Here is a 23,337-nt window from a genome sequence, read left to right on the forward strand (position 1 = left end):
ACAGATTCTTGCATGACATTTATGGGGAATATTTTCTACTTGCCAAACTGATATATTCTTAAGGCAGACAACTTGGAACACGCATAAATGTTCATTGCTGCTTCATAATCCATTATATAAATATTTATCATCTATTTAACAGTTTTTATTGGCGTTCAATTTCTTTATTATAAATAATGTTGATAAATGTACCTACCTACATTTTTATGCACATCTCATTATTTTCTGATTAAATTTCTAGGGTGATATACATTGCTAACTTGCCCTCTAGAAAGTTTGAAGCAATTTCATTTCACCACCCACCAGTGTACAAAAGTGCTTGTTTACAGAGAGTGGTTGCCTCAGGTTGGTTTTAGGGGGGTTGACAGTGATAGAAGGAGAGAAGAAAGTGAACCAGATTAGGAAGGGTTAGGTCTTTTAAAAAGTGGGCATTCCTGAAATCTATGTAACTTTACTAACAATTGTCACCCCAATAAACTTTAATAAAAAAAATGTGGACATAGGCGTTTTTATTATATTGGCCTCACTACTTTTTGGTATGCCTAATCTTTTACAATTTAATAACAAACTTTTAAAGACTGCATATTCCCCATACTCGTCAGCAAATAAGAGTATTTTGTTTTTCAAATTTGTGAATTCAATAGATAGTTTACAATTCCTTGATCACAAGTCAGGTTGAATAGATAATATATGACGTATGGTAGGAGCTCGCTATATTCCTTCTCTTGTGAACCTATAGCTTTTGGTTAAAATATTGTGCTCTCTCCTCTTTATGGGTGTGTGCACTCTGTTTTTAACTGCATAAAGAACATTTTTTCTCAAATAAAACTTCTACCGAAAAGCACTACCCTCTAAATAAGATCTTTGTATGTGTGGCCCTTCTTTGATCTCTTCCTTCTTATATAGTATGTGGCCCTCAAAGGAAAAAGTTTCTCCACTACCTAACTGGATATAAATTTTCTAAAAGCAATGAAAACATAGAGAGGTGTACAGAAAAGTTCCTGCCTTTCCTAGAATAATTAAATGGAAGGCCTGTGGAGGAAAGCTTGATCTCTGAGGAATGGGATTTGGCTAATAGATATGAACTGCAGGGTTTCCCTGTTGCTGTGGTAAGGACAAGGGAATTTACGGCTAAAAACAAATGCTCTCTATTCGGATAAAGAAAGAGACATTAAAATTCACAACTAACTATCTATCTATAGTCATGGGATGTGAAGTACAGCATAGGGAATTGAGTCACTGGAATTGTAATAGGTATATACGATGACAGAGGGGCGGGGGGGGTTATCGCTTTGTGAGGGGTGTAAGTGTCTAATCATTATCTTGTTTACTACACCTGAAACTAATATAATAAAAAAAGGAAAGAAAAGAGAAGAAAATTCACAACTATCTAGAGAAAACAGAAAGGAGGATCCTAAGAAAGCAATAGAGAATCAGAGCAGGGAGCAGCAGTAAAGATTAGAGGGTCCTAAGGGTCCCCAGCGGCCCTCACCTTCATTCCAATCAGCTTAAAGAAGAGGATGCCGAGGAACTCTTTGTTGATAAGGAAATTAAATAAAGTCACACTACAAATACAGGGACCCATCATGTGCTGTAGCACCTCTCTATCAAATGCAATTCGCAAAAGGAGGGAGGAATTGAATGCTGAAGGACATCTAGAAATCACAGAACCCTAGGAAGCAGAAAGATGATTCTCGGAGTCCATCACTTACAGAGTTAAATCGTTTCCATACTGCAGGGGCCAAGTTCCTGGAACCACATTCTCTTGTACTACCGCTGATTTCTATCTCTGACCATATCCTACATCTTAAAAATGGCCAAAGTAAGTTTAATCTGAAACCATGAGCCAGACCACACTTTTAAAATAGATACAAAGAATCTGAAGAAATAGCAAAGAAATGTATTTTTGTCCTTGAGACTTAAGATGGTAAGCCTACTGCTAAAATATGTTCAATGTGTGACAGAATTAATTGGACATGTGCTAGGACATTTTTGAGGGAGACCTCAATCATGAACATGACATTGCAGACTACCTACCTACATAAAGGCCTTCCACAATACCTTTGCTTCCTGCCTTTTTGTAGCAGAAGGGCTGGAAAAGTTCTCAGACCCCCTTGCAACTAAGGGTGGCCATGTGACCCAGTTCTAGCCAATGTGTGATGTAAGGGGAAAGTCTTTACCAAGGATACACTTCTGGCAAACCCTTCTGCCATTTTCCCTCTTTCTTCCTGCGTGGAATACAGATACAAGGTGTGCAGTATAGCCATCATACCCGCATGAGAATGAGAACCACATGCTAAGCTTGGTCAATTGGAAAAACTGAAAAATATGTGTCCTTGAAGACATCCACCCTGAACTGCCTACCTCCACACTAACTTTATGAGATAACTACATACTTGTCTAAGCCTCTATTAATTGTATTTCCCACTACTTGCAGCCAAACTCATTCCTAATAATGTACCAGGGATAGACAGACAAGTAGTACCGTTTCCCCGAAAATAAGACCTAGCCAGACCATCAGCTCTAATGTGTCTTTTGGAGCAAAAATTAATATAAGACCTGGTATCATATCATATCATATCATATCATATCATATCATATCATATCATACCCGGTCTTATAGTAAAAGAAGACCAGATCTTATACTAATTTTTGTTCCAAAAGACACATGAGAGCTGATTGTCCGGCCAGGTCTTATTTTCAGGGAAACACTGCTATCCCTATTCCCATGCTAAAACAAGAAACCTAGGACATGGCAATACGATGTAATTCCCATCCTTCCAACAAAAATTTGTAAGGATTAACCACAGCCAAGCATTGCGCCAGGATTCAATTGATCAAATGACATTAAACCTCCCCTCATGTTGCTTACATTATAATGGAAATTTTCAAGGCTATCTCAATAAAACAAGTAGTCACAACTCAGTGGCTGCATAACTGTGTCTTAGATACGCTGCTGTATTTGGCCTATCAGAAGTCTGATTTTCCAAGTCTTCCAAACTAAAACCTACTCTTGTTCCATATCACATAAGAATCGTCTCCCTTCTAGAGTAAAGGGAAAGACATCATGTTGTCATTTGTGATCCTTAAAAATCTCAGTGCAATTACAAACCTGGCAAAGATCCCAGGAGATCAAATCGTTCTATTTTGCAACTCACAGCTTCAAAGCCTCCAGGGACAATCAGGATCCAAGTACTTAAGAAAATTACCGCACCATCTAATCAGCAGCTTGAAACTGCTTCTGAAAGGTCTAGCTGCAGCTTTAGCTACCAAGAAAGTCAATCTTAGGGAAGGCCCCTCCCATATACCAATTTAGTTACTAATTTGAAGAGAAAATCCTCTTTGAAAAAAGATTTTACAAAATTTCACACAGGATTTTAACACCTCATGTTGCTTACTCTGAAACAGACTTTCTCCATGCCCTTTTTATAACACAGACACTGTGAAACATGAAAAAAATACCTTGAAGATACAGTCCCTTACCTCCCATTCAATTGAAGCATTTATCTACCTCAGAGATATGAGAGTAAGACAAAGGGTAGTCATGAATGTGGTCTGGTATAGAACAAAAGGAATGCAACTGGGTGCTCAGAAGAATCACACAAATTTGTTAAATAATAAGTGAATCTTTCAGAATCATCTGGAAAAACACCGAATCCTGCTGGCAACATGCATGAATATCCATAAAAACATTCTTTAGCCTTACTTTACCTTGTTATTCTGGTCCATGCTTATTTTCACATTTTTAGTGTGCAATCATGCAATTAAGGCCTCAACAAAGCAGCTTCAGGGCACTGGATTTCAACCCAGGTTACCTGAGTAAGAAAGAGGGCGCATACAGGGGGATTTGTAGCTATGAGTCACTTGAGCAAGACAGCTACCACAGATCCTTAGAAGTCCTAAGCCAGTCTACAGCACTAAGTAAATGCAGACCTAGAGCAGAGAACTGAAGGAAGTTTCTGAATTACGCTGCTGAATACTTGGATTACTCTCAGCAAAACAATTCCATACTATAGCTCTTTGATAATAATGACATTGACAAGTCAGTACCAAATCTTTAACTTCAGGGATAGACCAGCATGGCTGCTTTGATCTCATTCCCATTTGATAGTGACTAGCACCTACAGTACAGCCTGTGATTTACTGTGATGATATCAAGACCCCATGTAACCTCGTAGATGTGAATTAACAAGGGGGTGATGAACCCAAAGTACTGCGAGTTGTATGTAGATGAATTTTACACTTTGTGTGTAGACATACTCTCCAGAACACTTTAATCCTGATATGAGGGGAACTTTCTTTGCTATTCTATAGCCTAAATTCCTTGATGATTTCTATAAACCTCCTAATTACTATATACATACTTAAGGTGTTCAAGTTAATAATCTCATTTACTTTGGCTATCCTATGAGGTAGAAAATACAAAATGAACTTTAACTACCTAGCTCACTATTCCCTACGTCCTTCAACAAATGCATCTGACAGAAGTAGGAAATAACCATTACAGGGATTCCCCCCAAACAATTCATTTATATAGCACTATATAAAAAAGTATATACGGGCAAATTAAGCTTTTATTTAAAATGGCTTAAAATGTATTAGCTGTGTATCTATTTGGTTGGTGAAAAACTGATTACGGTTTAAAAGGTTAAAAATTGCAAAAACCACTATAACTTTAGCACCAACCTAATACGTGAGTACAAGAAGAAACATACACAAACATTTTTCTTTAATCATCTTATTTCTGAGATGATAAAAATGTTCACTCAGCTAATTTATTAATAGTGAGTAATTTATTATGGTGAACACATAATTAATAGTTTCAAATATTTACTAAATACCTATGACAGGTATTATGCTAAGCAAAGTAGAATCTAGCATCTGGCTCAAAACAGTCATAAAGTAGGTTTTAAAAAATCTCCAGGCTTTGTGAAAAGTTATTCTATCTTCAACACAACTTGGTGAGATGGGATCATATAGGCTGCTCATAGCCCCCAAAGGATTCTGCTTATCACTAACATGTCCCCGTCCTCTATTCCCATTTGTATGGAAAACAAGAGGCCAGGACATCACAAGATTCTATCTTATTAACATTCACTAAAGGAACACATGGTCTTGATTTCTAAGAGGTTACTCAGTAATTTTATTTTTGTTCTCATGGAAATATTCCTCAAACCTTTCTATTTCTGGGTATGATAAACACAGAACCTATAGGACCTTCTCCCTCCTCTGCACACATACACACAGAAAACAACTATAAAATCTGAGTATAATAGAAAGAGAAATTAAATCAAGGTACTGGGCAGTAAACAAAAGCATACAGACTCTCAGAGGGAACTCAAAATTGGGAGAAGGAATAGAGACAGGGAGCTACACAGACAAGTTTTCACAACCATGGCTTTAACCCTGGGGCTAAGTGCAGCATTTGTGGTGAATAGCAGCCAGTGGAGAGGGGGCCCACATGGGGAAAAGAAACAAAAAAAATTATTCTGGCCTAGGGAACCAAAAAGTGGAGTTGGTAAAATGCTGAAGGAAGAGGGGGAATCACAGAAGGAAGACAGCTTGAGAGAGAATTCCCAAACTCTGTCTACCCACATCTCTATGTGAACCCTGAACCACGATGGTAGAGAATAAATGAAAAGCAAAAGAACAAATTCTGAATTGTGACTACAGCTACAACCCAGAAGGTGTTGGTGGAAGAGAAGCAGACAGACATCGGTAGAGAGTGTGCACTCACTCAGAGAAAGTGAGATGGTGTACCTTTTAGTACAGGACTAGATGCAGTCAAAGTGCTCACAGCATAAAATATCAAAAACCCAGTCATTCAGGCCTGGATAACTAGATACAAAGAATTCAGGAAATCATGAGAATTGAAGAGAAAGAGCCAAAGAGAAGATGCCTGAGCACAGATTAGCCACAATGACTAAACTCTGAACAATGCTTGCACAGACTAGACTCTTAGCAACCCATCCAAAAACAACAGATCTGAACAAAGACGAGAGCTACTGCACAAGAAAGAGTTAGCTGTTCAAACCCAGCCAAGAAAACTAGCTGTGAAAACAAAGGAAATAATGCTTATTGAATAAAAATAACATAGTTCAAAATCTCAATTCAACTTTCATAATATTCAAGATATACTCCCAAAGTGCCCAGCATAAAAAGAATCTGATAAGGGGCTAATATCCAAAATATATAAGGAACTCATACAACTCAACAAGAAAAAAACAAACAATCCAATTTAAAAATGGGCAGACAACCTGAATAGACATTTCTCCAAAAGGGACATACAAATGGCCAATAGACATATGAAAAAATGTTCAACATCACTAATCATCAGAGAAATGCAAATAAAAACCACAGTGAGCTATCACCTCACCCCAGTCAGAATGGCTATCACAAACAAGACAAATAATAACAAGTGTTGGAGAGGCTGTGGAGAAAAAGGAACTCTCATACACTGTTGGTGGGAATGCAGACTGGTGCAGCCGTTATGGAAAACAGTGTGGAGTTTCCTCAAAAAATTACGAATAGAATTACCATATGACCCAGCAATCCCTCTCCTGGGTATCTACCCAAAAAATCTGAAAATATTTATACATAAAGACACGTGTGCTCCAATGTTCATTGCAGCTTTGTTTACGGTGGCCAAGACATGGAAACAACCAAAATGTCCTTTGATAGATGAATGGATAAAGAAGTTGTGGTATATATACACAATGGAATACTATTCAGCAGTAAGAAAAGATGATATAGGAACATTTGTGACAACATGGATGGATCCTGAGAGTATAATGCTAAGTGAAATAAGTCAGACAGAAAAAGCAGAGAACCCTATGATTTCACTGATATGTGGTATATAAACCAAAAACAACAAAAGAACAAGACAAACAAATGAGAAACAAAAACTCATGGACACAGACAATAGTTTAGTGGTTACCAGAGGGTAAGGGGGGTGGGGGGTAGTAGATACGGATAAAGGGGAACAAATATATGGTGATGGAAGGAGAACTGACTCTGAACACACAACGGGATTTATAGATGATGTAATACAGAATTGTACACCTGAAATCTATATAACTTTACTAACAACTGTCACCCTAATAAACTTTAATTTAAAAAAAAAAGAATAGAGAGCTTAATAAAGTGAGGTGAAAAGAAAAAAAGAATAGAATTACCATATGACCCAGCAATCCCTCTCCTGGGTATCTACCCCCAAAATCTGAAAACATTTATCCATAAAGGTGTATGTGCTCCTATGTTCATTGTAGCTTTATTTACGGTGGCCAAGACATGGAAACAACCAAAGTGTCCTTCGATAGATGATTGGATAAAGAAGTTGTGGTATACATACACAATGGAATACTACTCTGCCATAAGAAACGATGAAATACAACCATTTGTGACAACATGGATGGATCTTGAGAGTATAATGCTAAGCGAAATAAGTCAGACAGAAAAAGTAGAGAACCATATGATTTCACTGATGTGTGGTATATAAAACTTAAAAGAACAAAAGAACAAGAAAAACAAATGAAGAAACAAAACTCATAGACACAGATAGTAGTTTAGTGGTTACCAGAGGGTAAAGGGGAATAAGTATATGGTGATGGAAAAAGAACTGACTCTGGGTGGTGAACACACAATGTGATATATAGATGATGTAATACAGAATTGTACACCTGAAATGTATGTAACTTTACAAACAATTGTCACCCCCATAAACTTTAATTAAAAAAGAAAAGAAAAAAGGTGAATGAACTGAAAATCAACAAATCTTCCTAGATCCAGCAGAGGACTGAGTTCACAGGGCAAACCATTGCCCCCCCCCCAAATTGTAGAGATGACAGGTGGCTACAGAAAATCCAAATTACCAAAGCAGAAGCCCTGGAACGGAAAACTCCAGAACAAGTACCAGGTTATGAAAACCTAAAGTGTAGTTGTTTGCTGGAGGCTCAGTGTGGACAAGTTTGAGAGTTAAAAATTCCAGGGGAGACCCATCTTAGGGCACATTCACACTTTTGTGAGTTTTATCTCCAGAAGCCCTACCAGATCTCAGTGAATATCAAAGAAAATTCCTTCAGGCTTTCAGCAGGAAGAGGGGAAAAGTAGCCATTTTGTAATATGCCCAGAACATTCTCTTCTTCACAATGCCTGCCCTCAAGGAAAACTATTTACCAGAGCCTAACCAACCTTGGGAAGTGAAATACCCAAATACCCAGTTGGCTCTAAACCCTCATAGCCTTCTATGTGAGGTAAATACCCAATTCCTGCCCTCCATTTAGCCTAAGGGGGAAAAAAACAAAACAAACTGAGAAGCAGTTGTGAAGGTCACAGCCCATGGGCACAGGATCACAGAGACTCAATCTTAGGATTATAGAATACTTCCTCTCTCCCACACCTTGCCACCACATCAATAGGACTCATGTATAGTAACAGGGGGACACAACAAAAAGAACTGCACATCTCAGACCTTAGTTAAGAAGAAATCCCTAGGAGAACCCAAAGACAACAGGGGAGTCAAAAACAAAGACACTAGCAGAAATTTTATCCTCAAGGCCTATCTTATTTACCTCAATTTCTTTTACCCAGTATATCATGTCCAGTTTTCCACAAAAATATCAAGCCATAATAAAACAAAACAAACAAAACCCCCCAGTGATGAGACAGAGAGAGCATTTAGAACCAGACTCAATATGGTAGAGATGTTAGAATGATCAATTCGTGAAAACCTCAGCAGAGAAGTTGGAAGTCTCAGCAGAGAAACAGAAACAATAAAATGAAAATTTTAGAATGAAAAAATATAATTTCTGAAAAAAAGTCACTATATTACCTTAACATCCAAATGGACAAGACAGAGGACTGAGTTAGTGAACTTAAAGATAGATCAATAGAAATTACAAAAGGTGAAGAATAGAGAGAAAAATTTAAACAAAATGAACAGAAGCTCAGGGACCTGTTACGTGATATTAAACAGTCATAAGGAAGTGTAATTAGAATAGCAGATGAAGAGGAGAAAGAGAAAATATTTGAAGAAATAATGGATGGAAATTTCTCAAAATTCATGAAAGAGAAATGAATAGATATATGACACTAAATAAAAAAACAGAATAAACACAGAGAAGCCCAGCCAAAGTACATAATAAACAACTGTAAGCTAAAGATAAAGAGCAAATCTTGAAACCAACAAGAAAAATGACATATCACAGTCAAGGGAACAATGATCCAATGATTAGTTTCTCATCAGAAACCATGGAGTATAGAAAGACGAACAACATCTTTAAGGCCTTGAAGAAAAAAGAAATGTTAACCCAGAATTCTACAGCCAGCAAAAATATCACTGAAGAATGAAAACAAAGATATTTTCAGATACAAGAGAATTAAAACCATTAGTCACTGGCAGACCTGCTCTATAAGAAGTACACTTGTTGGCAGCAGACTTACACTGTAAGAAATGCTAGATCTTATTCAGATGGAAGAGAAATGATACCAGATGGAACTGGAATACTCGACATATGAATGAAAATCATCAGAAAACTAAATGGCTGAGTAAATGCAAAAGACTATTTTTTCTTGTTTTTGAGGCAGGATAAGTAGCCTAAGAAATCGACCAGTCCCTCCAGGATACAACATGAGGCACCTCACTGGTGGTTACACAAGTAACAAGTGACTATATCTGGCACCTGCAGCTGGAGAAAAACAAGAACCAGTTTCATCCAGCAAGACTAATTAATCCCTATGACCAGGACCTGACCTTTAGCTAATTTTAATGTCATTATAATCTCATTTACATTGCAGTTAGTACAACTCCCATCATGCATCTAACTCCATGACGATTCTGGAAGAGCTAAATAAGGAAGAGTGGGAAACTGGGAAGAAACTGACAAGTCACGTCAATGGGACGTCATCAGCTTCAGGCCCCTGGAGGTAGAAATACCGTGGTCAGGACTTCTTCAGGAATGCTCATTCTCTGAGTTTGCCCGCACTTCCCTCTCACGTGTGTACTTTCATTTCAATAAACTCCCTGTGCTTTCCTACATCTGTCTCACTCTTGAATTCTTTCTTCTGCACAGACAAGAACTTGGTCACTGCTGCTCCGGGTTGAGTCCTCTCTTGGACATCCCTGTGGGCCTCTGGTGACATCTCCTTTAAATTACTTTATAAACTAATAATTGTTTAAAACCAAAATAATAACAGTGTCTTGTGGTGTGTGTGTACATATAACTATAACAAAAAAGACCGAAGTGTGGGCCTATAAGTTTGTAAGATTTCCATGTTTTACTTGAAGTCTACATTATTAACTAACGTACTAAACAGTACATTATTAACTAATTAAGTGGACTGTGAAAAGTTATGTTTATGTATTGTTACCCCTTGGTCAGCCACTATGCAAGTAATAGATATAGATTTAAAAAGTAGAAGAAATAGATAAAATAATAGAAAAAAATAGAATAGAATTATAAAAGTATATTCAAATACTCTAAAAACAAGGCCGGAAAAAAAAAGAGGGAGGAAAAACAGAGATGTGTAGAAAATAAAAAATAAAACCTTAGGGGCCGGTCTGGTGGCTCAGGCGGTTAGAGCTCCGTGCTCCTAACTCCGAAGGCTGCCGGTTCGATTCCCACATGGGCCAGTGGGTTCTCAACCACAAGGTTGTCGGTTCGACTCCTGCAAGGGATGGTGAGCTGCGCCCCCTTTAACTAGCAACAGCAACTGGACCTGGAGCTGAGCTGCGCCCTCCACAACGAAGACTGAAAGGACAACAACTTGACTTGGAAAATAAGTCCTGGAAGTACACACTGTTCCCCAATAAAGTCCTGTACCCATTCCCCAATAAAAAAATCTTTAAAAAAAATAAAAATAAAACCTTAGGCCTAAGCCCAATCACGTCAGTAATTACATGAAAGGTTATTGGACTAAACACTCCAGTTACTAAGTAAAGATTGTCAGAAGGCAAAAACAAAATAAACACACACACGTATACACTGTTTACAAGACACTCATTTTCAATATGAATACAGACAAGTTACAAGTGAACAGATGAAAAAATATATACTTTGCAAAGAGTAAACAAAAGGCTGGTATGGCCGTTAATATTACAAGACAAATTTCAAAACCAAATGCAGAGATAAAAGAGGACTCTTCATAATGTAAAAGGGTCAATTCCATAGGAAGGCATCATCCAAAATGTGTATGTACCCAAAAACAGTTTCAAATATATGAAACAAGAATTGACAGAATTGTAAGGAGAAATAAATAATTCTTTAACCATAGTTGGGGATTTTAATGCTCAGCAATGAACTGTACTGGGGGAAAAAAATCAGCAAAGACAGAAAGAAGATCTGAACATTATCAGCCACTTTACCTAATTGTTGTTTATAGAACAATACATCCAATAATGGCCAAATATACATTCTTTTCAGGTTTACATGGCATACTTTGCAGGAGAGACCATATCTAGAATACAAAATAAGTCTCAATAATCTTTTAAGAAAAAAGGAAATCACACAGAGTATGCTCTCTGACCAAAATTAAATTAAATTAGAATACAGTTTTAGGGCACATAGGACCACCCTTAATTTGATTCACCAGAAGGACTCAAAAGTAGGTTAATATTTATTTATCACAGCAAAGGGTACAGAGTAAAAGCAGCAGGAAAAAGATATGCATTGGGTAGAATTCAGACAGGTCAGACACAGGCTTCTTCTACATGCTTTCTCTCTCCTAACAAAATACAGGAACATGTTAATGAGAGCAACACAAGCAGCACAGACTAGAGGGGTTTGGGAAGCCTTCACAATGGAGGTGTTTCACAGATTTTTGAAGACACATAATCATTGTGAGGCAGGCAAGGGTTTTTCGAGAAGAGAAACGAGCATGTAGTATGCTAATGTACGAACTCGTGAAATAATATATTAATATTAACATTAAATTAACATATGAATATCAACATAGAGCTGCAATTGGTTTATAATGCTGTGACCTAAAGCGTATAGGCAGAGAAGCCAGAAAGAACCATGGAAAGGGGGACCATATTCTAACTGGCTTCAAGGCTATTCGGTGTGGATATGCGTCAATTCTAAGAGATTTTTAAGCTGGGAAGTAATGTGGTAATATTTGTGTTCTGTAAAGATTGCTCTCTAGACAGCTGGAGGATGAACTAGAGAAGAGGGAAGCATGAGGGCTGGTGGGAGATAAATAAGGGCATTGGGTCTGGCTTGGGTGACTGGACTCTGTCACCCAAGACTGATTTTGAAAGGTAGGTAATGAGTTCCATTTGGAATATTTTGTGTGAGGTGTCCAGATGGCTGGATCATCAATATCATTTTAATTATATTGGCAATTTAAAAACATTTTATGAAAAGGGAAAATATTTTCAACTCTTTCTGACATTGATCAGCTCATTATTTTTGCCTGAGCAAAATTTCTCTTTCAAAGAATTATCTTTTAAAAGAAGGGGTTAGTTAGGTCTTTTCCACTGAAACATTGTTTTTAATATAAGAATTCAAGCCTTTCTGGCATTTCTTTATGGTCAATGTTCTTTTCCTTAGCATTTGTTCATTTGTTGTTTTTCTTTTGTCTTATGCAGGCAGTGACGCAAACAGTTACTTTGCTATGTACCTTTAAAACCTATCAAACGGGTGGTGATCATTTTGTAATATATACAAATATCGGATCATAACACTGTATACTTGAAACTAATATAATGTTATATGTCAATTATGCCTCCATAAAAAATTAAAATAAAGTAGCCAATCCAGAAAACAAAATACAGGAACATGTACAGCATACATCTGCCCAGGGAAGAGCACAAAGAGCATTTGAATCTCAGTGCTCATTGCTCATAAGGAAGGCTGGTCTGTAGGCATATCCTGCTATGGCAACTGAAACTCAGGACCCCAGCAATGAAACCAAGCACACATAATCAATCTGGATGTTTGTACAAAGCAATTCTGACAAATGGGTACATAATGGTCTATTGCTCCTGGTGTACAAAACAAAATCAACCACTAACATTAAATCATCCAAAGGGCCACATTCCCAGGGGTTGTCCAAGAGTCAATCATGTTTCCGGGTTCCCTTAGAGACACGAAGGAGTTAGCAACCAGACCTGCTGTGTTAACATTTTCCTCACAGATACCAATATAGAAACCAGGAAAACCATACATATTTGGAAAGTAAACAGTAAAACTCAATAATCATTGGAACAAAAAATAAATTACAGGAGAAATGAGACAATAGTTGAACTAAATGGCAATGAAAATACAACATTAAAATCTGTGAAATGTAGTTAAAGTAGTGCTTAGAGTGAAATTTATACCCTTACGTGTCTATATTTAAAAAGATCGTAATACAAAATCAACAAGTAGAAAAATTTTCAAAAATATATAAGTAGAAATTACTCTCCATGTTGTCTTCTAGTTTTCCCAGATTTAATACCAGAATAGGAATATTTTATGGATGCTTGTATGGTGCAACATTTATTTCCTTGGGAACCAAAATGCCATACACCGAAGCTACCACAGGATCTCTGAGCAGAAGGCAACCATCTCCTGAGCAGCAACGTGTCATTTAAACTACACCATTCTGAGTAGGCCCAAACACTGTGATTTTGCTTTGTTTTCTACCACACTTAGGGTGTGTGTGTGTTTGGGGAGCTTCAGAATTTGTGTGATCCTTCTCGATGTATAAATAAGACTTTCTAAGAAGCAGGTTTTGGCATTTTCCTTGGCCTGCCAAGGTGAGAAAAAGATAATTCCAATAGAAAGTCCTGGTTTCTGTCCACCTGCAAACTGGGGTCCCCATTCTTCCCAGAGACAAATACAGGTTCCAAGAGTATCCCACGGTACATATAGCAGCTGAGTGTTTGGCCAGTGGAAGCTGCACTGTGTCACATAGTCAAACATTCCCAAAGCAGCCACACAGTGGCTCACAGGGACACAAGTCTTATGACTGCAGCTGTTTGGTTGGCTTATCCTACTTCCATAGTTTCGGCTGGTAAGGAGACAGTCAGCTCACATGGATTTGGACAGTGTATTACTTACATAGAAAGCAAAAGCAAAATCAGCATGGTGTCAGTGCACTGAGTCTCTAGTCCCACACAATGACATCAAATAGGAGTGACGGGAGAACAGACGGTCCAAGGGACGTGGCATGGTGCTGTCAGGAGCACTTCAAACTGAACCCAAGCAGTTTTACAGACTTACACAGATACCTGCCGTGATACCCCATGAAGTACCAGGCAGCGTCCTGCGCTCAACTGAAACTACGAGACGGGGGGAGACATGGCCTTATGGCAGTTTCCCACAAGGTATGGGATAAGAAACTGTGTCATGGCAGCTCTTCACCAGGCCACTTATCTCCCCTTGCTCCAGGAGGAATCACAGGGCATTTTGCCAAGACTTGAGTCAAACTACGGTTAAGCATTGCCCCTGGGGCCTGGATGAAAGCATGCAAGGTTGCCAGGGTGCTGTACGGAGAAGCTTTTCTATAATATGCTGAACTTATCTACTTCTCTGGAAACCAGAAGTACTAGAATGATATTCCATGCCAAGATTTCTGAAGCATTTACTAAAAGGGGACACTGACTATTTCAGCTGGGCCCTGAATTAGGTAAAAGAAAGTGATGGTGGAGTAGGGTGAGTGTCAAGATTTTAACAGAATATCCTCTGTCATCTACCCATACAAGCTAATGGAATTAACCACTCCAAATACAGGCACCCTTAAAGCAGGAGGCCTATTTGTGGGAAGTATGTTTAGTGCACAATGAAGGACGCGCTGTACCAGCCACAGGACTTGTGTAACCACTCACCTTTGGTTCTACAGAAGGATACTCTCAGGGTCTGGTAACACCCCCTGGAATTAAGGCTGCTGCTTCTAGTCACACAGAGTAAGGTCAGGTCAAAGGCTATGGTTCTAAAACAACTGTAATCAGAAACATCTACCCCAGACAATACTAGAAGCTTGAGCTGTAAACAAACCCGTATGAGAGCTCTCTGAGACAGTGTGCCTTAGCCCTGGCTAGACAGACAACGAGTGAACGTACAGCAACTAAGATTTTCCTATGCCGAAATGGAAGCTAGAAATGCACTAACTTTTGGTTAGCTTAATAGAATCGATAGCTTCCATCAATACTACATAGGGAGTAATATTAAACAATATTAAATAAAAATTAAAAATAATGAAACACTAGTTATAAATTTCTCTTTCATATCCCTAAATGTACAAAAGGAACGCTTAAATTTCTTTGCCAGCATTATACAGAGACGACATCTGACTTAATGAAGGCTGTTTGAAGATAATTCATACACTGTTTCAGACAAATAGGTCCCACCCAGTGTATGATGAAGGAAAAAAGAGAAGAAAAACCACACGTCATTGTAGTAATGTAACAGAAAAGAACGTAACACTATTAGTTGGAGTCTAGTAACTACAGCACAAAAAGGGGAAAGCATCGATAGTCCTAGAGAAGTAGGTAAGAGTTAACTGCACAGCCCTCTGTGAGTACTGGACTGGAAGTAACAAGAAAAATAACTCACAATACACCTTATGGTCTATTATCCAGCTACGAAAGAAATGGACAATGGGGTGGGGAATCCATACAAACTTTGAGAGAGTTCTGTAGATGGAAAACCGCAATGAAAATTCAAAATAACAAAATTGTCTTCACTAATTAAGGGCTATAGACAGACACTGGGATAAGCTAAACCTACAATGCAGTGTAAACTCTCAATGTAATTTACTAAGCCATATGATTATTATAGCCAATTAAATGTTAGATGAAAAGTAACAAAATTTTAATCCCAGGACTTGTATTTTAGGAAAACTTTGGAATGAGACTTGTTATAAATGATAATCAGAGTATATTCTCTCCTACGTTATGCTTGAGAAAAGGAGGTAATGAGAAAGAGGCCTCCTTCTCACTCTTGCCATCCTTGCTTGCATCAGTAAGGAGGAACAGAAAGCCAACTGGCACTGAAAAGGAAGTAAAGATAAAAGTCTTCTTTGGAGGGGGTGATGCAGACTACTGTCAGCCCCTTCATTTAGGGGCCTTAACTCTAGGACAAGCACTATGAATTCTCCAACGAAGTGGCAAAGGGAACCCCATGTGGTTACATTAGTGCTTATACTTAGGCTGCTTTTTTTTTTTTTTTGCTCTTAGTCTCTTTTATTTATTTATTTACTTATTTATAGTTTTATTTTATTTTATTTTATTTTTACATCCCTCACACCGTGAACCCCCCTCCCCCCATCCACCACCACCCCGACCTCACACCGAGCCATCACATTATACACATAAAATTATAGTTGGCACTCATTAATGTCCGGTCTCTGGTGTACAATGCCATGACCAGGCATCCACAGCATCCCTGAGGTGGTCTCCCAAACAGGACACATGTCCATCGTCCAAAGATCTTCATTCTGAATACAGAGCTCCCTTCCCCTTTAAAAATATGGGACACAAAGAAGCAGCAACAGATATATTTGTTGGGAAATAGGCAGGGAGAGAAGTTCTGTTTAAGACATTTTGGTTTAAGGTAGTTAGTCTTTTATATGACCCTGGATCTTCAAGGAAAAAATGTGACTGGGTAGAGCTATGGGAATTGTCCGTGTGCAGAATGAAACTGAAGTCATGGGAATGGATGGCATTGTCCAGGGAAAGGGCAGAAGTCAAGGAAAGATTTTTAAGGAGTAAATGACTAAGAGGTCCAGTAAGATGAAGTAGGTAAAGGAGGTCCTCTTCTGGTAGAAGAGTTCATTGTGTAATATTAATTACTCGATGGGGGACCCAAAAGAAAAGGCATCTATTAAAAATCCATCTTTTCTTCACCAGAACAGTAGGTCTATGACTCAGATATTTGTATGTATCATCACGTTTTAATAGTACAGTGGATAGCCTAATGAATTCAATATTTGAATGGATAATCTCATCAATTCAACAAATATTTTTTGAGAACCTACCATATGCCTGCCACTTTGTTAAGAATAGGGAGATTACGCTTTCTAACTAATTTATATGGTATCCTCTCATTCATTCATTCATTCGTTCAACATTTATTAAGCACTTAATGCTTACTAGACCATGTTTGATGCTTGAAATACACACATAGTAAGTGTTCAATATATATTTTCTCCTCCTAAACACAGAATTTCACTGTGTGTTTACTATGTAAAACTGAGAATGGGAAGAGGCAACCCAAAAGCATGCTTCATGCAATGGGGCCTCCTGCTAAAAGTTCCAAGATTTCATTTCAGAGAGACACAGATTAGAATTCCAGTTCTACCACATGCCCCAAACTGACCTTTCTGAACTGCAGTGTTCTCCCTATAAAGTGGGGATGTTATATACCGTACGGGGTAAAAAATTAATGAAAGAAAAATATCTGGTACAACATAGAAGGGCTATTGTCATTGCTGTGTTATTAAGGAAGATAATCCATGTGTTGTAGTTGCTCGATAGGTGGGAAGAAAAAATAACTTGGGCAATCTTCTAAATCATGCACTCACTACACTCCTGTGAAGGGCAGCTCTACCAAGAGTGGGTTTGAGTTTGTGAGAAAAAAACAAAACCCCATTCTATACAGAATTCGCCCCAGTCCTCTCCCTGGTCTTCAGAGGGCCCCTGTATCCTCTTCCTCTTATCAGCCCTGTTGAAGTAGACTGAAGTCCACCCACTCTAGTGGCAAGGAGTCTAGGCCTACTCAGTATCCTGATTCCTGGTGCTGGAAACCAAGTAGATAAAGACAATATAGATGCTTTGATCCCTGGCTAATGAGGCTGAGAATCTGGCAGAAAGCTATTATAGCCCCACTTAAATGGTTAAGAACTGAAACACAAACGAGGAACTCGTAGACTCCAACTCAGAAAGGTTAGGCATATACAATCTCTGAGAAAGTGAATAGTTGGTCTACGGATGTAGTTTGGCTTTTCTAGAAGCATTTTGAAGGGTGGTGCTGGCAAGCTGGAGGCTTTTAGTATTTGTAGGTGGGCAGATTTTCTTAAGGACTGGTAATTAATGACAAGGGAGACTAGTAAAAAGACATGATTATAATGTTAGGAAAGAAGTACTAAATCCTAAACTAGGACAATAGCAGTGTGAATGGACTGTTCAAAACTTTGCAAAGGTTAATTCTATAAACCTGGTGAACATTCAGGTTCAACAGTGTAGATAGAGAAAGAAATATAAAGTAAATGCTAATAATAAATATTAATGTCTACATTTGCATTTTAAAGAAACTTTAAAATTCAAAGAACATACTGATTTTTGCAATATAGCTCATATTAACGCAACAGAAACATTTGTGTTTTCAGAATGACAGCTTATGAGCCTAAAGAAAGAAATTGTTTTTTACTTCTATATGTAATAATATTTTCTTGACATATCCTAGGGAAAAATGAGTGAGATACTGAAGTACGATAAAATTACAGAGGAAAGTAAATATATCCTTGCCAAAATCATTATTCTGATCTCATGAGTAATACTAACACCGAGAAAAAAAAAAAACTAGGAATATATTCCATTAACTTTTTTTTTTGCAGTGACAGCAAATTTTAAAACTAGTCATATGTTTCAAACTTTGCCAGCTTTCTCCCTGAAGCAAACATGTCAGAAAGGATTACTGTGGCAAGTTAGTCATATGGATTTTTTTTTTTTTTTTACAAAATTGGAATGCGTAACTTTAGAAACCAAACCACAAAGAACAGGCACACTGGAGAGAGACTGGAGCAGATACACGGAACATACAGTGCTTTGAATAATAAGGCTTTGTCAGTCAAAAAGGAGGAGTTTGGTTACCTTGGACTCCAGAAAATAACACATGTCTTCTAAAGATGCAGTTTTAAAAGAAGGGGAAAAAATAGAACACAAGAAACTTAGTCCAGGTCAGAAATGTAAAATACAACAGATTTTCCTAAAGAAATCCTAGGTTCTGAATTCTGAGGCACTGAAAAATGTACTTAAGAAGTTCAAATCCTTATTTATATTCTGGCCCATTTAACTGCCCAGCCTTTCAAGAAGAAAACGAGTACTATCAAAAAGTCATCATCAGTATGTGAATGACCTTGAAAATAAGTATATCAGTTATCACCACCCAATAATGGAGAAAGTAAAGCAACCATTGAGCATTTTTAAGAGCTCTGATTATCCCTGCTTTGTGGCACTTCATTTGACTCTCACTTCATTGTGCTCAATATCATTCTTGAGAAGTATTTCTTTCTACTTTACAAAGGGTAAAGCTAGTACACACACCCTTTACACAGCAAAGGTGTTCAGTAAATGCTGAATTAAAGCTTGACATGTCTCATATAAAGTCATTTCCTTAGGAGACTCTAGAAGTCAACTTGCACTAACAATACTATTTCTATGGTCCCCAAGGTTTTCAGGATAACCAAATCACTGTGTTATTTGTGGGAAAGGTGTTGCAATACTAAGAGGTTGTCTTATAAGCCCTATAAATAGGGGGAAAAAATCTAAACAAAACACTGTAGCTATTATTTCCTGTTAGAAGCTCTAAAAGAAAGCCTTATATCTTGTCTGCTACTCCCATACATATCCAAGTGAGCACACACATGCACCAATGTGTCCTTTTTAATCTTGCCGTACCTAAAAATTACCTGTAGAGAACAGAGTTGACAAAACCTTACCTACAACTAAAGATGCAATGTGCAAACTTTTACTGGACTATGTTGCTAATACACTATTCAAATACTATCTTTAACTTACTATATCGATGGCAATATCCATTGTAAACATGAAATAACTTGTTTCCTCCTAGCTCCGAATTCTGGAAAATGATATTGACAGACAAAAGATGGTTTTCCATATTTTTCCTCATCCAGGAGAAAACCTAGATAGTAAACTACCAACTATTCAAAGCATATTAAGCAGTTGAAAATGGAACAAACGAATGCCTTATCATTACTCCAAGTATTATCTATGGAAGAGAAACATCAGCATCACATGGGAGCTTGTTAGAAAGGCAGAGTTTCAGGCTCCAGCCCAGACCTCCCAAATCAGAACCTTCATTTAAACAACATCCCCAGGGGATGCATGTGCACATCAATGTTTAGGACGTGTCAAACTAATGCATTTATCCCACAACTGTAATGACAAGCAAAAGAAGTATGTATAGATGGATGATCCCATTTATATGAAGTTCAAAACAGGCAAAACTATTTAGGGACAGTTAGGTGGTAAAGTATCAAGAAAAGCAAAGGGGGACTTAAAGTTCCAATCTGGTGTGCAAAGAGCTTAGAAGTTGCAATTCTCTCCTAACAACAAGAAAAAAAGGTGACCAAACTTAAAAAACAACTCTTTCTAAATCTATCAGAGATATGAGGACACAGGGTAAACTCTGGCCCCCCAAACTGGAGACAGACAGGCAGATACAGAGAATCACAAACTTCACCAAGCAGAAGACCAGGAGCAGAAACCTCAGAGGGAACCAGTGCCAAGGCAGGAACACCTGAACTATAATTGATCAGTTGCTGAGGCACAGTATAGACAAGTCAGAAAATTAAACTCTTAAAGTGGACTCAATCAGTGGAGGGGGGGCACACTTTTGTGAGTTTTACCTTCAGGAGCTGGACCTGGTTCTCACACTAAATACTGAAGAAAAATCCCCTTGGGCTTCTGACGGCGGGACGGGGAAATGAACCATTTTGAAATATGCCAGAGCATTCCACCAGAGCATTCCATTCTTTTTAATAAGGGCTGCCCTCAGGAGAACCTATTTTACCAGAGCCTAACAAATTAGGGTTTTATCATAGCCTAACCTACCCGGGAGAAATAAAATATACAACTCCAGTGCCCTCTAGCTATCCTGTGCCACTTAGGGGGGGGGGGGAAACTGAGAGGCACTGATAAACTTCACAGTCCAGGGGCACAGGTTCACCAAACACTGAGACCAAATCACAGGACTAAAGAATGCTTCCCCTACCTGCACATCTTACCACAACATTATTAAAGACCTATTTACTGCAGTTCTTTTATTCAGTACTCTGTGTTCACTATTCAACAAAAAATTGCAAGACATACAAAAAGGCACACACACACACACACACACACACACTTTGAAGAGCCTGAACAAACATCAAAACCAGAGTCAGATATGATAAGAATGTTGAAATTATCACATGAGGAATTTTAAAATACCAGGATTAGTATGCTACGGGCTTTAATGGAAACAGTAAACAACATGGAAGAACAGATAGATAATATAGGCAGAGGGATAAAAAGTCTAAGAAAGAATCAATCAGAGATGCTAGCAATTAAACATACTGTAACAGAAATAAAAATGCCTTTGAGGGGATCATGAGAAGACTGGACATGGATGAAGAAAGAATCTCTAAGCCTGAAGATATACTAGAAACTTCCAAAACTGAAAAGAGAAAACTGAATATCCATGGACTATAGGACAACTACAAAAGCTGTAACATATGTGTAATGAAAATACCAGAAAGAAGAAATAGAGATAAGAAGAGATGTGATATTGAAGCAATAATGGCTGAGAATTTTCCCAATAAATGTCAGAAACCAAATTACAGGGCCGGCCCGGTGGCTCAGGCGGTTGGAGCTCCATGCTCCTAACTCCGAAGGCTGCCGGTTCGATTCCCACATGGGCCAGTGGGCTCTCAACAAAAAAAAAAAAAAAAAAAAAAAAAGAAACCAAATTACAGATCCAGGAAGCTCAGAGAAGGGAAATAGAATAAATGCTAAACAAACAAACAAACTACGAGGTGTGATCAACAAACACGGTGAATGTTTCAATAAAAAAAATTATTACAGTAAAAGACACATTGCTATTAATCCCCCTCAAAATACTCCCCCTTGCTTCAAACACACTTTTCCCATTGTTCTTGCCACTTTCTGAAGCAGTTCTGAAAGTCCTCTTTCATGAGTGTCTTTAGTTGCGCTGTCCTGGCTTCCTTGATGTCCTGAATCATTTTGACTTTGGGGAAGAGCCAGAAGTCACAAGGTGCCAGATACGGTGAATAACATAGATGAGGACACACTGTAATGTTTTTACTTGACAGAAATTGCTGTACCTGAAGCAATGTGTGACAAGGAGCCTTTCCGTTGTGATCACAAAATACGGTGAATGCTGCTGCTGAGTGCCATCCAACAGAAAGGCAGGGATCTTCAATATGGGAAGTGGCGCGCTGAACCTTAGTAACAGTGTGTGACAAGTTTCAAATTGTTCAGTGCAGTCAGTCGGGTGTGAGCTACAGTTGAGAGAAGGTGTGTTTTAAGGTGTGCCATAAATCATCCTCTCTCATGACAACACTCCGCGTCATACATCGTTTCAGGTATACAGCAATTTCTGTCAAATAAAAATATTACAGTGTGTCCTCATCTATGTTATTCACCGTATCTGGCACCTTGTGACTTCTGGCTCTTCCCCAAAGTCAAAATGATTCAGGACATCGAGGCAGCCACGACAGCACAATTAAAGACACTCACGAAAGAGGACTTCCAGAACTGCTTCAGAAAGTAGCAAGAATAATGGGATAAGTGTGTTTGAAGCAAGGGGAAGTATTTTGAGGGGGATTAATGGCAATGTGGCTTTTACTGTAATAACTGTTTTTATTTAAACATTCACTGTATTTTTTGATCACATCTCGTACTTCGAGGCACATCATAGCTAATCTGTAGAAAATCAAAGATTAAAAAAATATTTAAAGAAGCCAGAGGGAAAGCGAACACCTTACCTATAAAGAAATAAAGATAAGAATTACAGCCAACTTCTCTTCAGAAAACCACATAAGCAAGACGGGACTGAAGTGAAATATTTATAGTGTTGAGAGAAAAAAAAAATCTACCAACCGAGAATTTTGTACCCTGAGAAATTATCTTTCAAAAGGGAAGGAGAAATAAAGACTTTCACACACACACACACACACACACACACACACACACACACACACACACACAAAGAAAAAAAAAGAGGAAAGTATTTTTCCAGTAATTCTGCTAGCAAGATATGTTAAAAGAAGTTCTTCAAAGAGAAAGAAAATAATATAGGTAAGAAACTTGGATCTACATAAAAGGAAGTACATTGAAGAATGAATAACTAAAGATAAAATTAAAAAACTTTTATTTTATTTATTCTTACTTGATCTAAAAGATGTTTGTTCAAAATAACAAAAACATATTTAACTATGTGTATACACACACACATATAATATGCATAAGTATAAGTGAAATGAATGACAATGATACAAGGAATTGGAGGGAGGTATTTGCAATATTTTGTTATTATGTGGTAGTTGCATTACCTATGAAGTGGGACAGTATTATTTGAAAGTGGAACTTGATTAGTTGGAAATGTATATTTTGCA

At 37.9% G+C, this 23,337-nt stretch overlaps 1 protein-coding gene across 4 annotated transcripts in view; it reads right to left on the reverse strand.

The window, feature by feature from the left end:
• PRRG1 (proline rich and Gla domain 1) overlaps window positions 1–23,337 on the reverse strand; it is a 108,010-nt gene that overhangs the window by 79,336 nt on the left and 5,337 nt on the right. Inside the window, exon 2 of one of the 4 annotated variants that reach the window (XM_081043386.1) lies at window positions 3,712–3,815. The exons of 2 other annotated variants lie outside the window; for them this stretch is intronic. The gene's annotated coding sequence lies outside the window, so the exon portion shown is untranslated. Of the gene's footprint in view, window positions 1–3,711; window positions 3,816–10,545; window positions 12,015–23,337 lie in introns of those variants that run through there. One more of the 4 variants, XM_081043387.1, reaches the window with a different exon arrangement.

The sequence above is a fragment of the Rhinolophus hipposideros genome, assembly GCF_964194185.1.
Source record: "Rhinolophus hipposideros genome assembly, chromosome: X".
Taxonomy (NCBI): Eukaryota; Metazoa; Chordata; class Mammalia; order Chiroptera; family Rhinolophidae; genus Rhinolophus; species Rhinolophus hipposideros.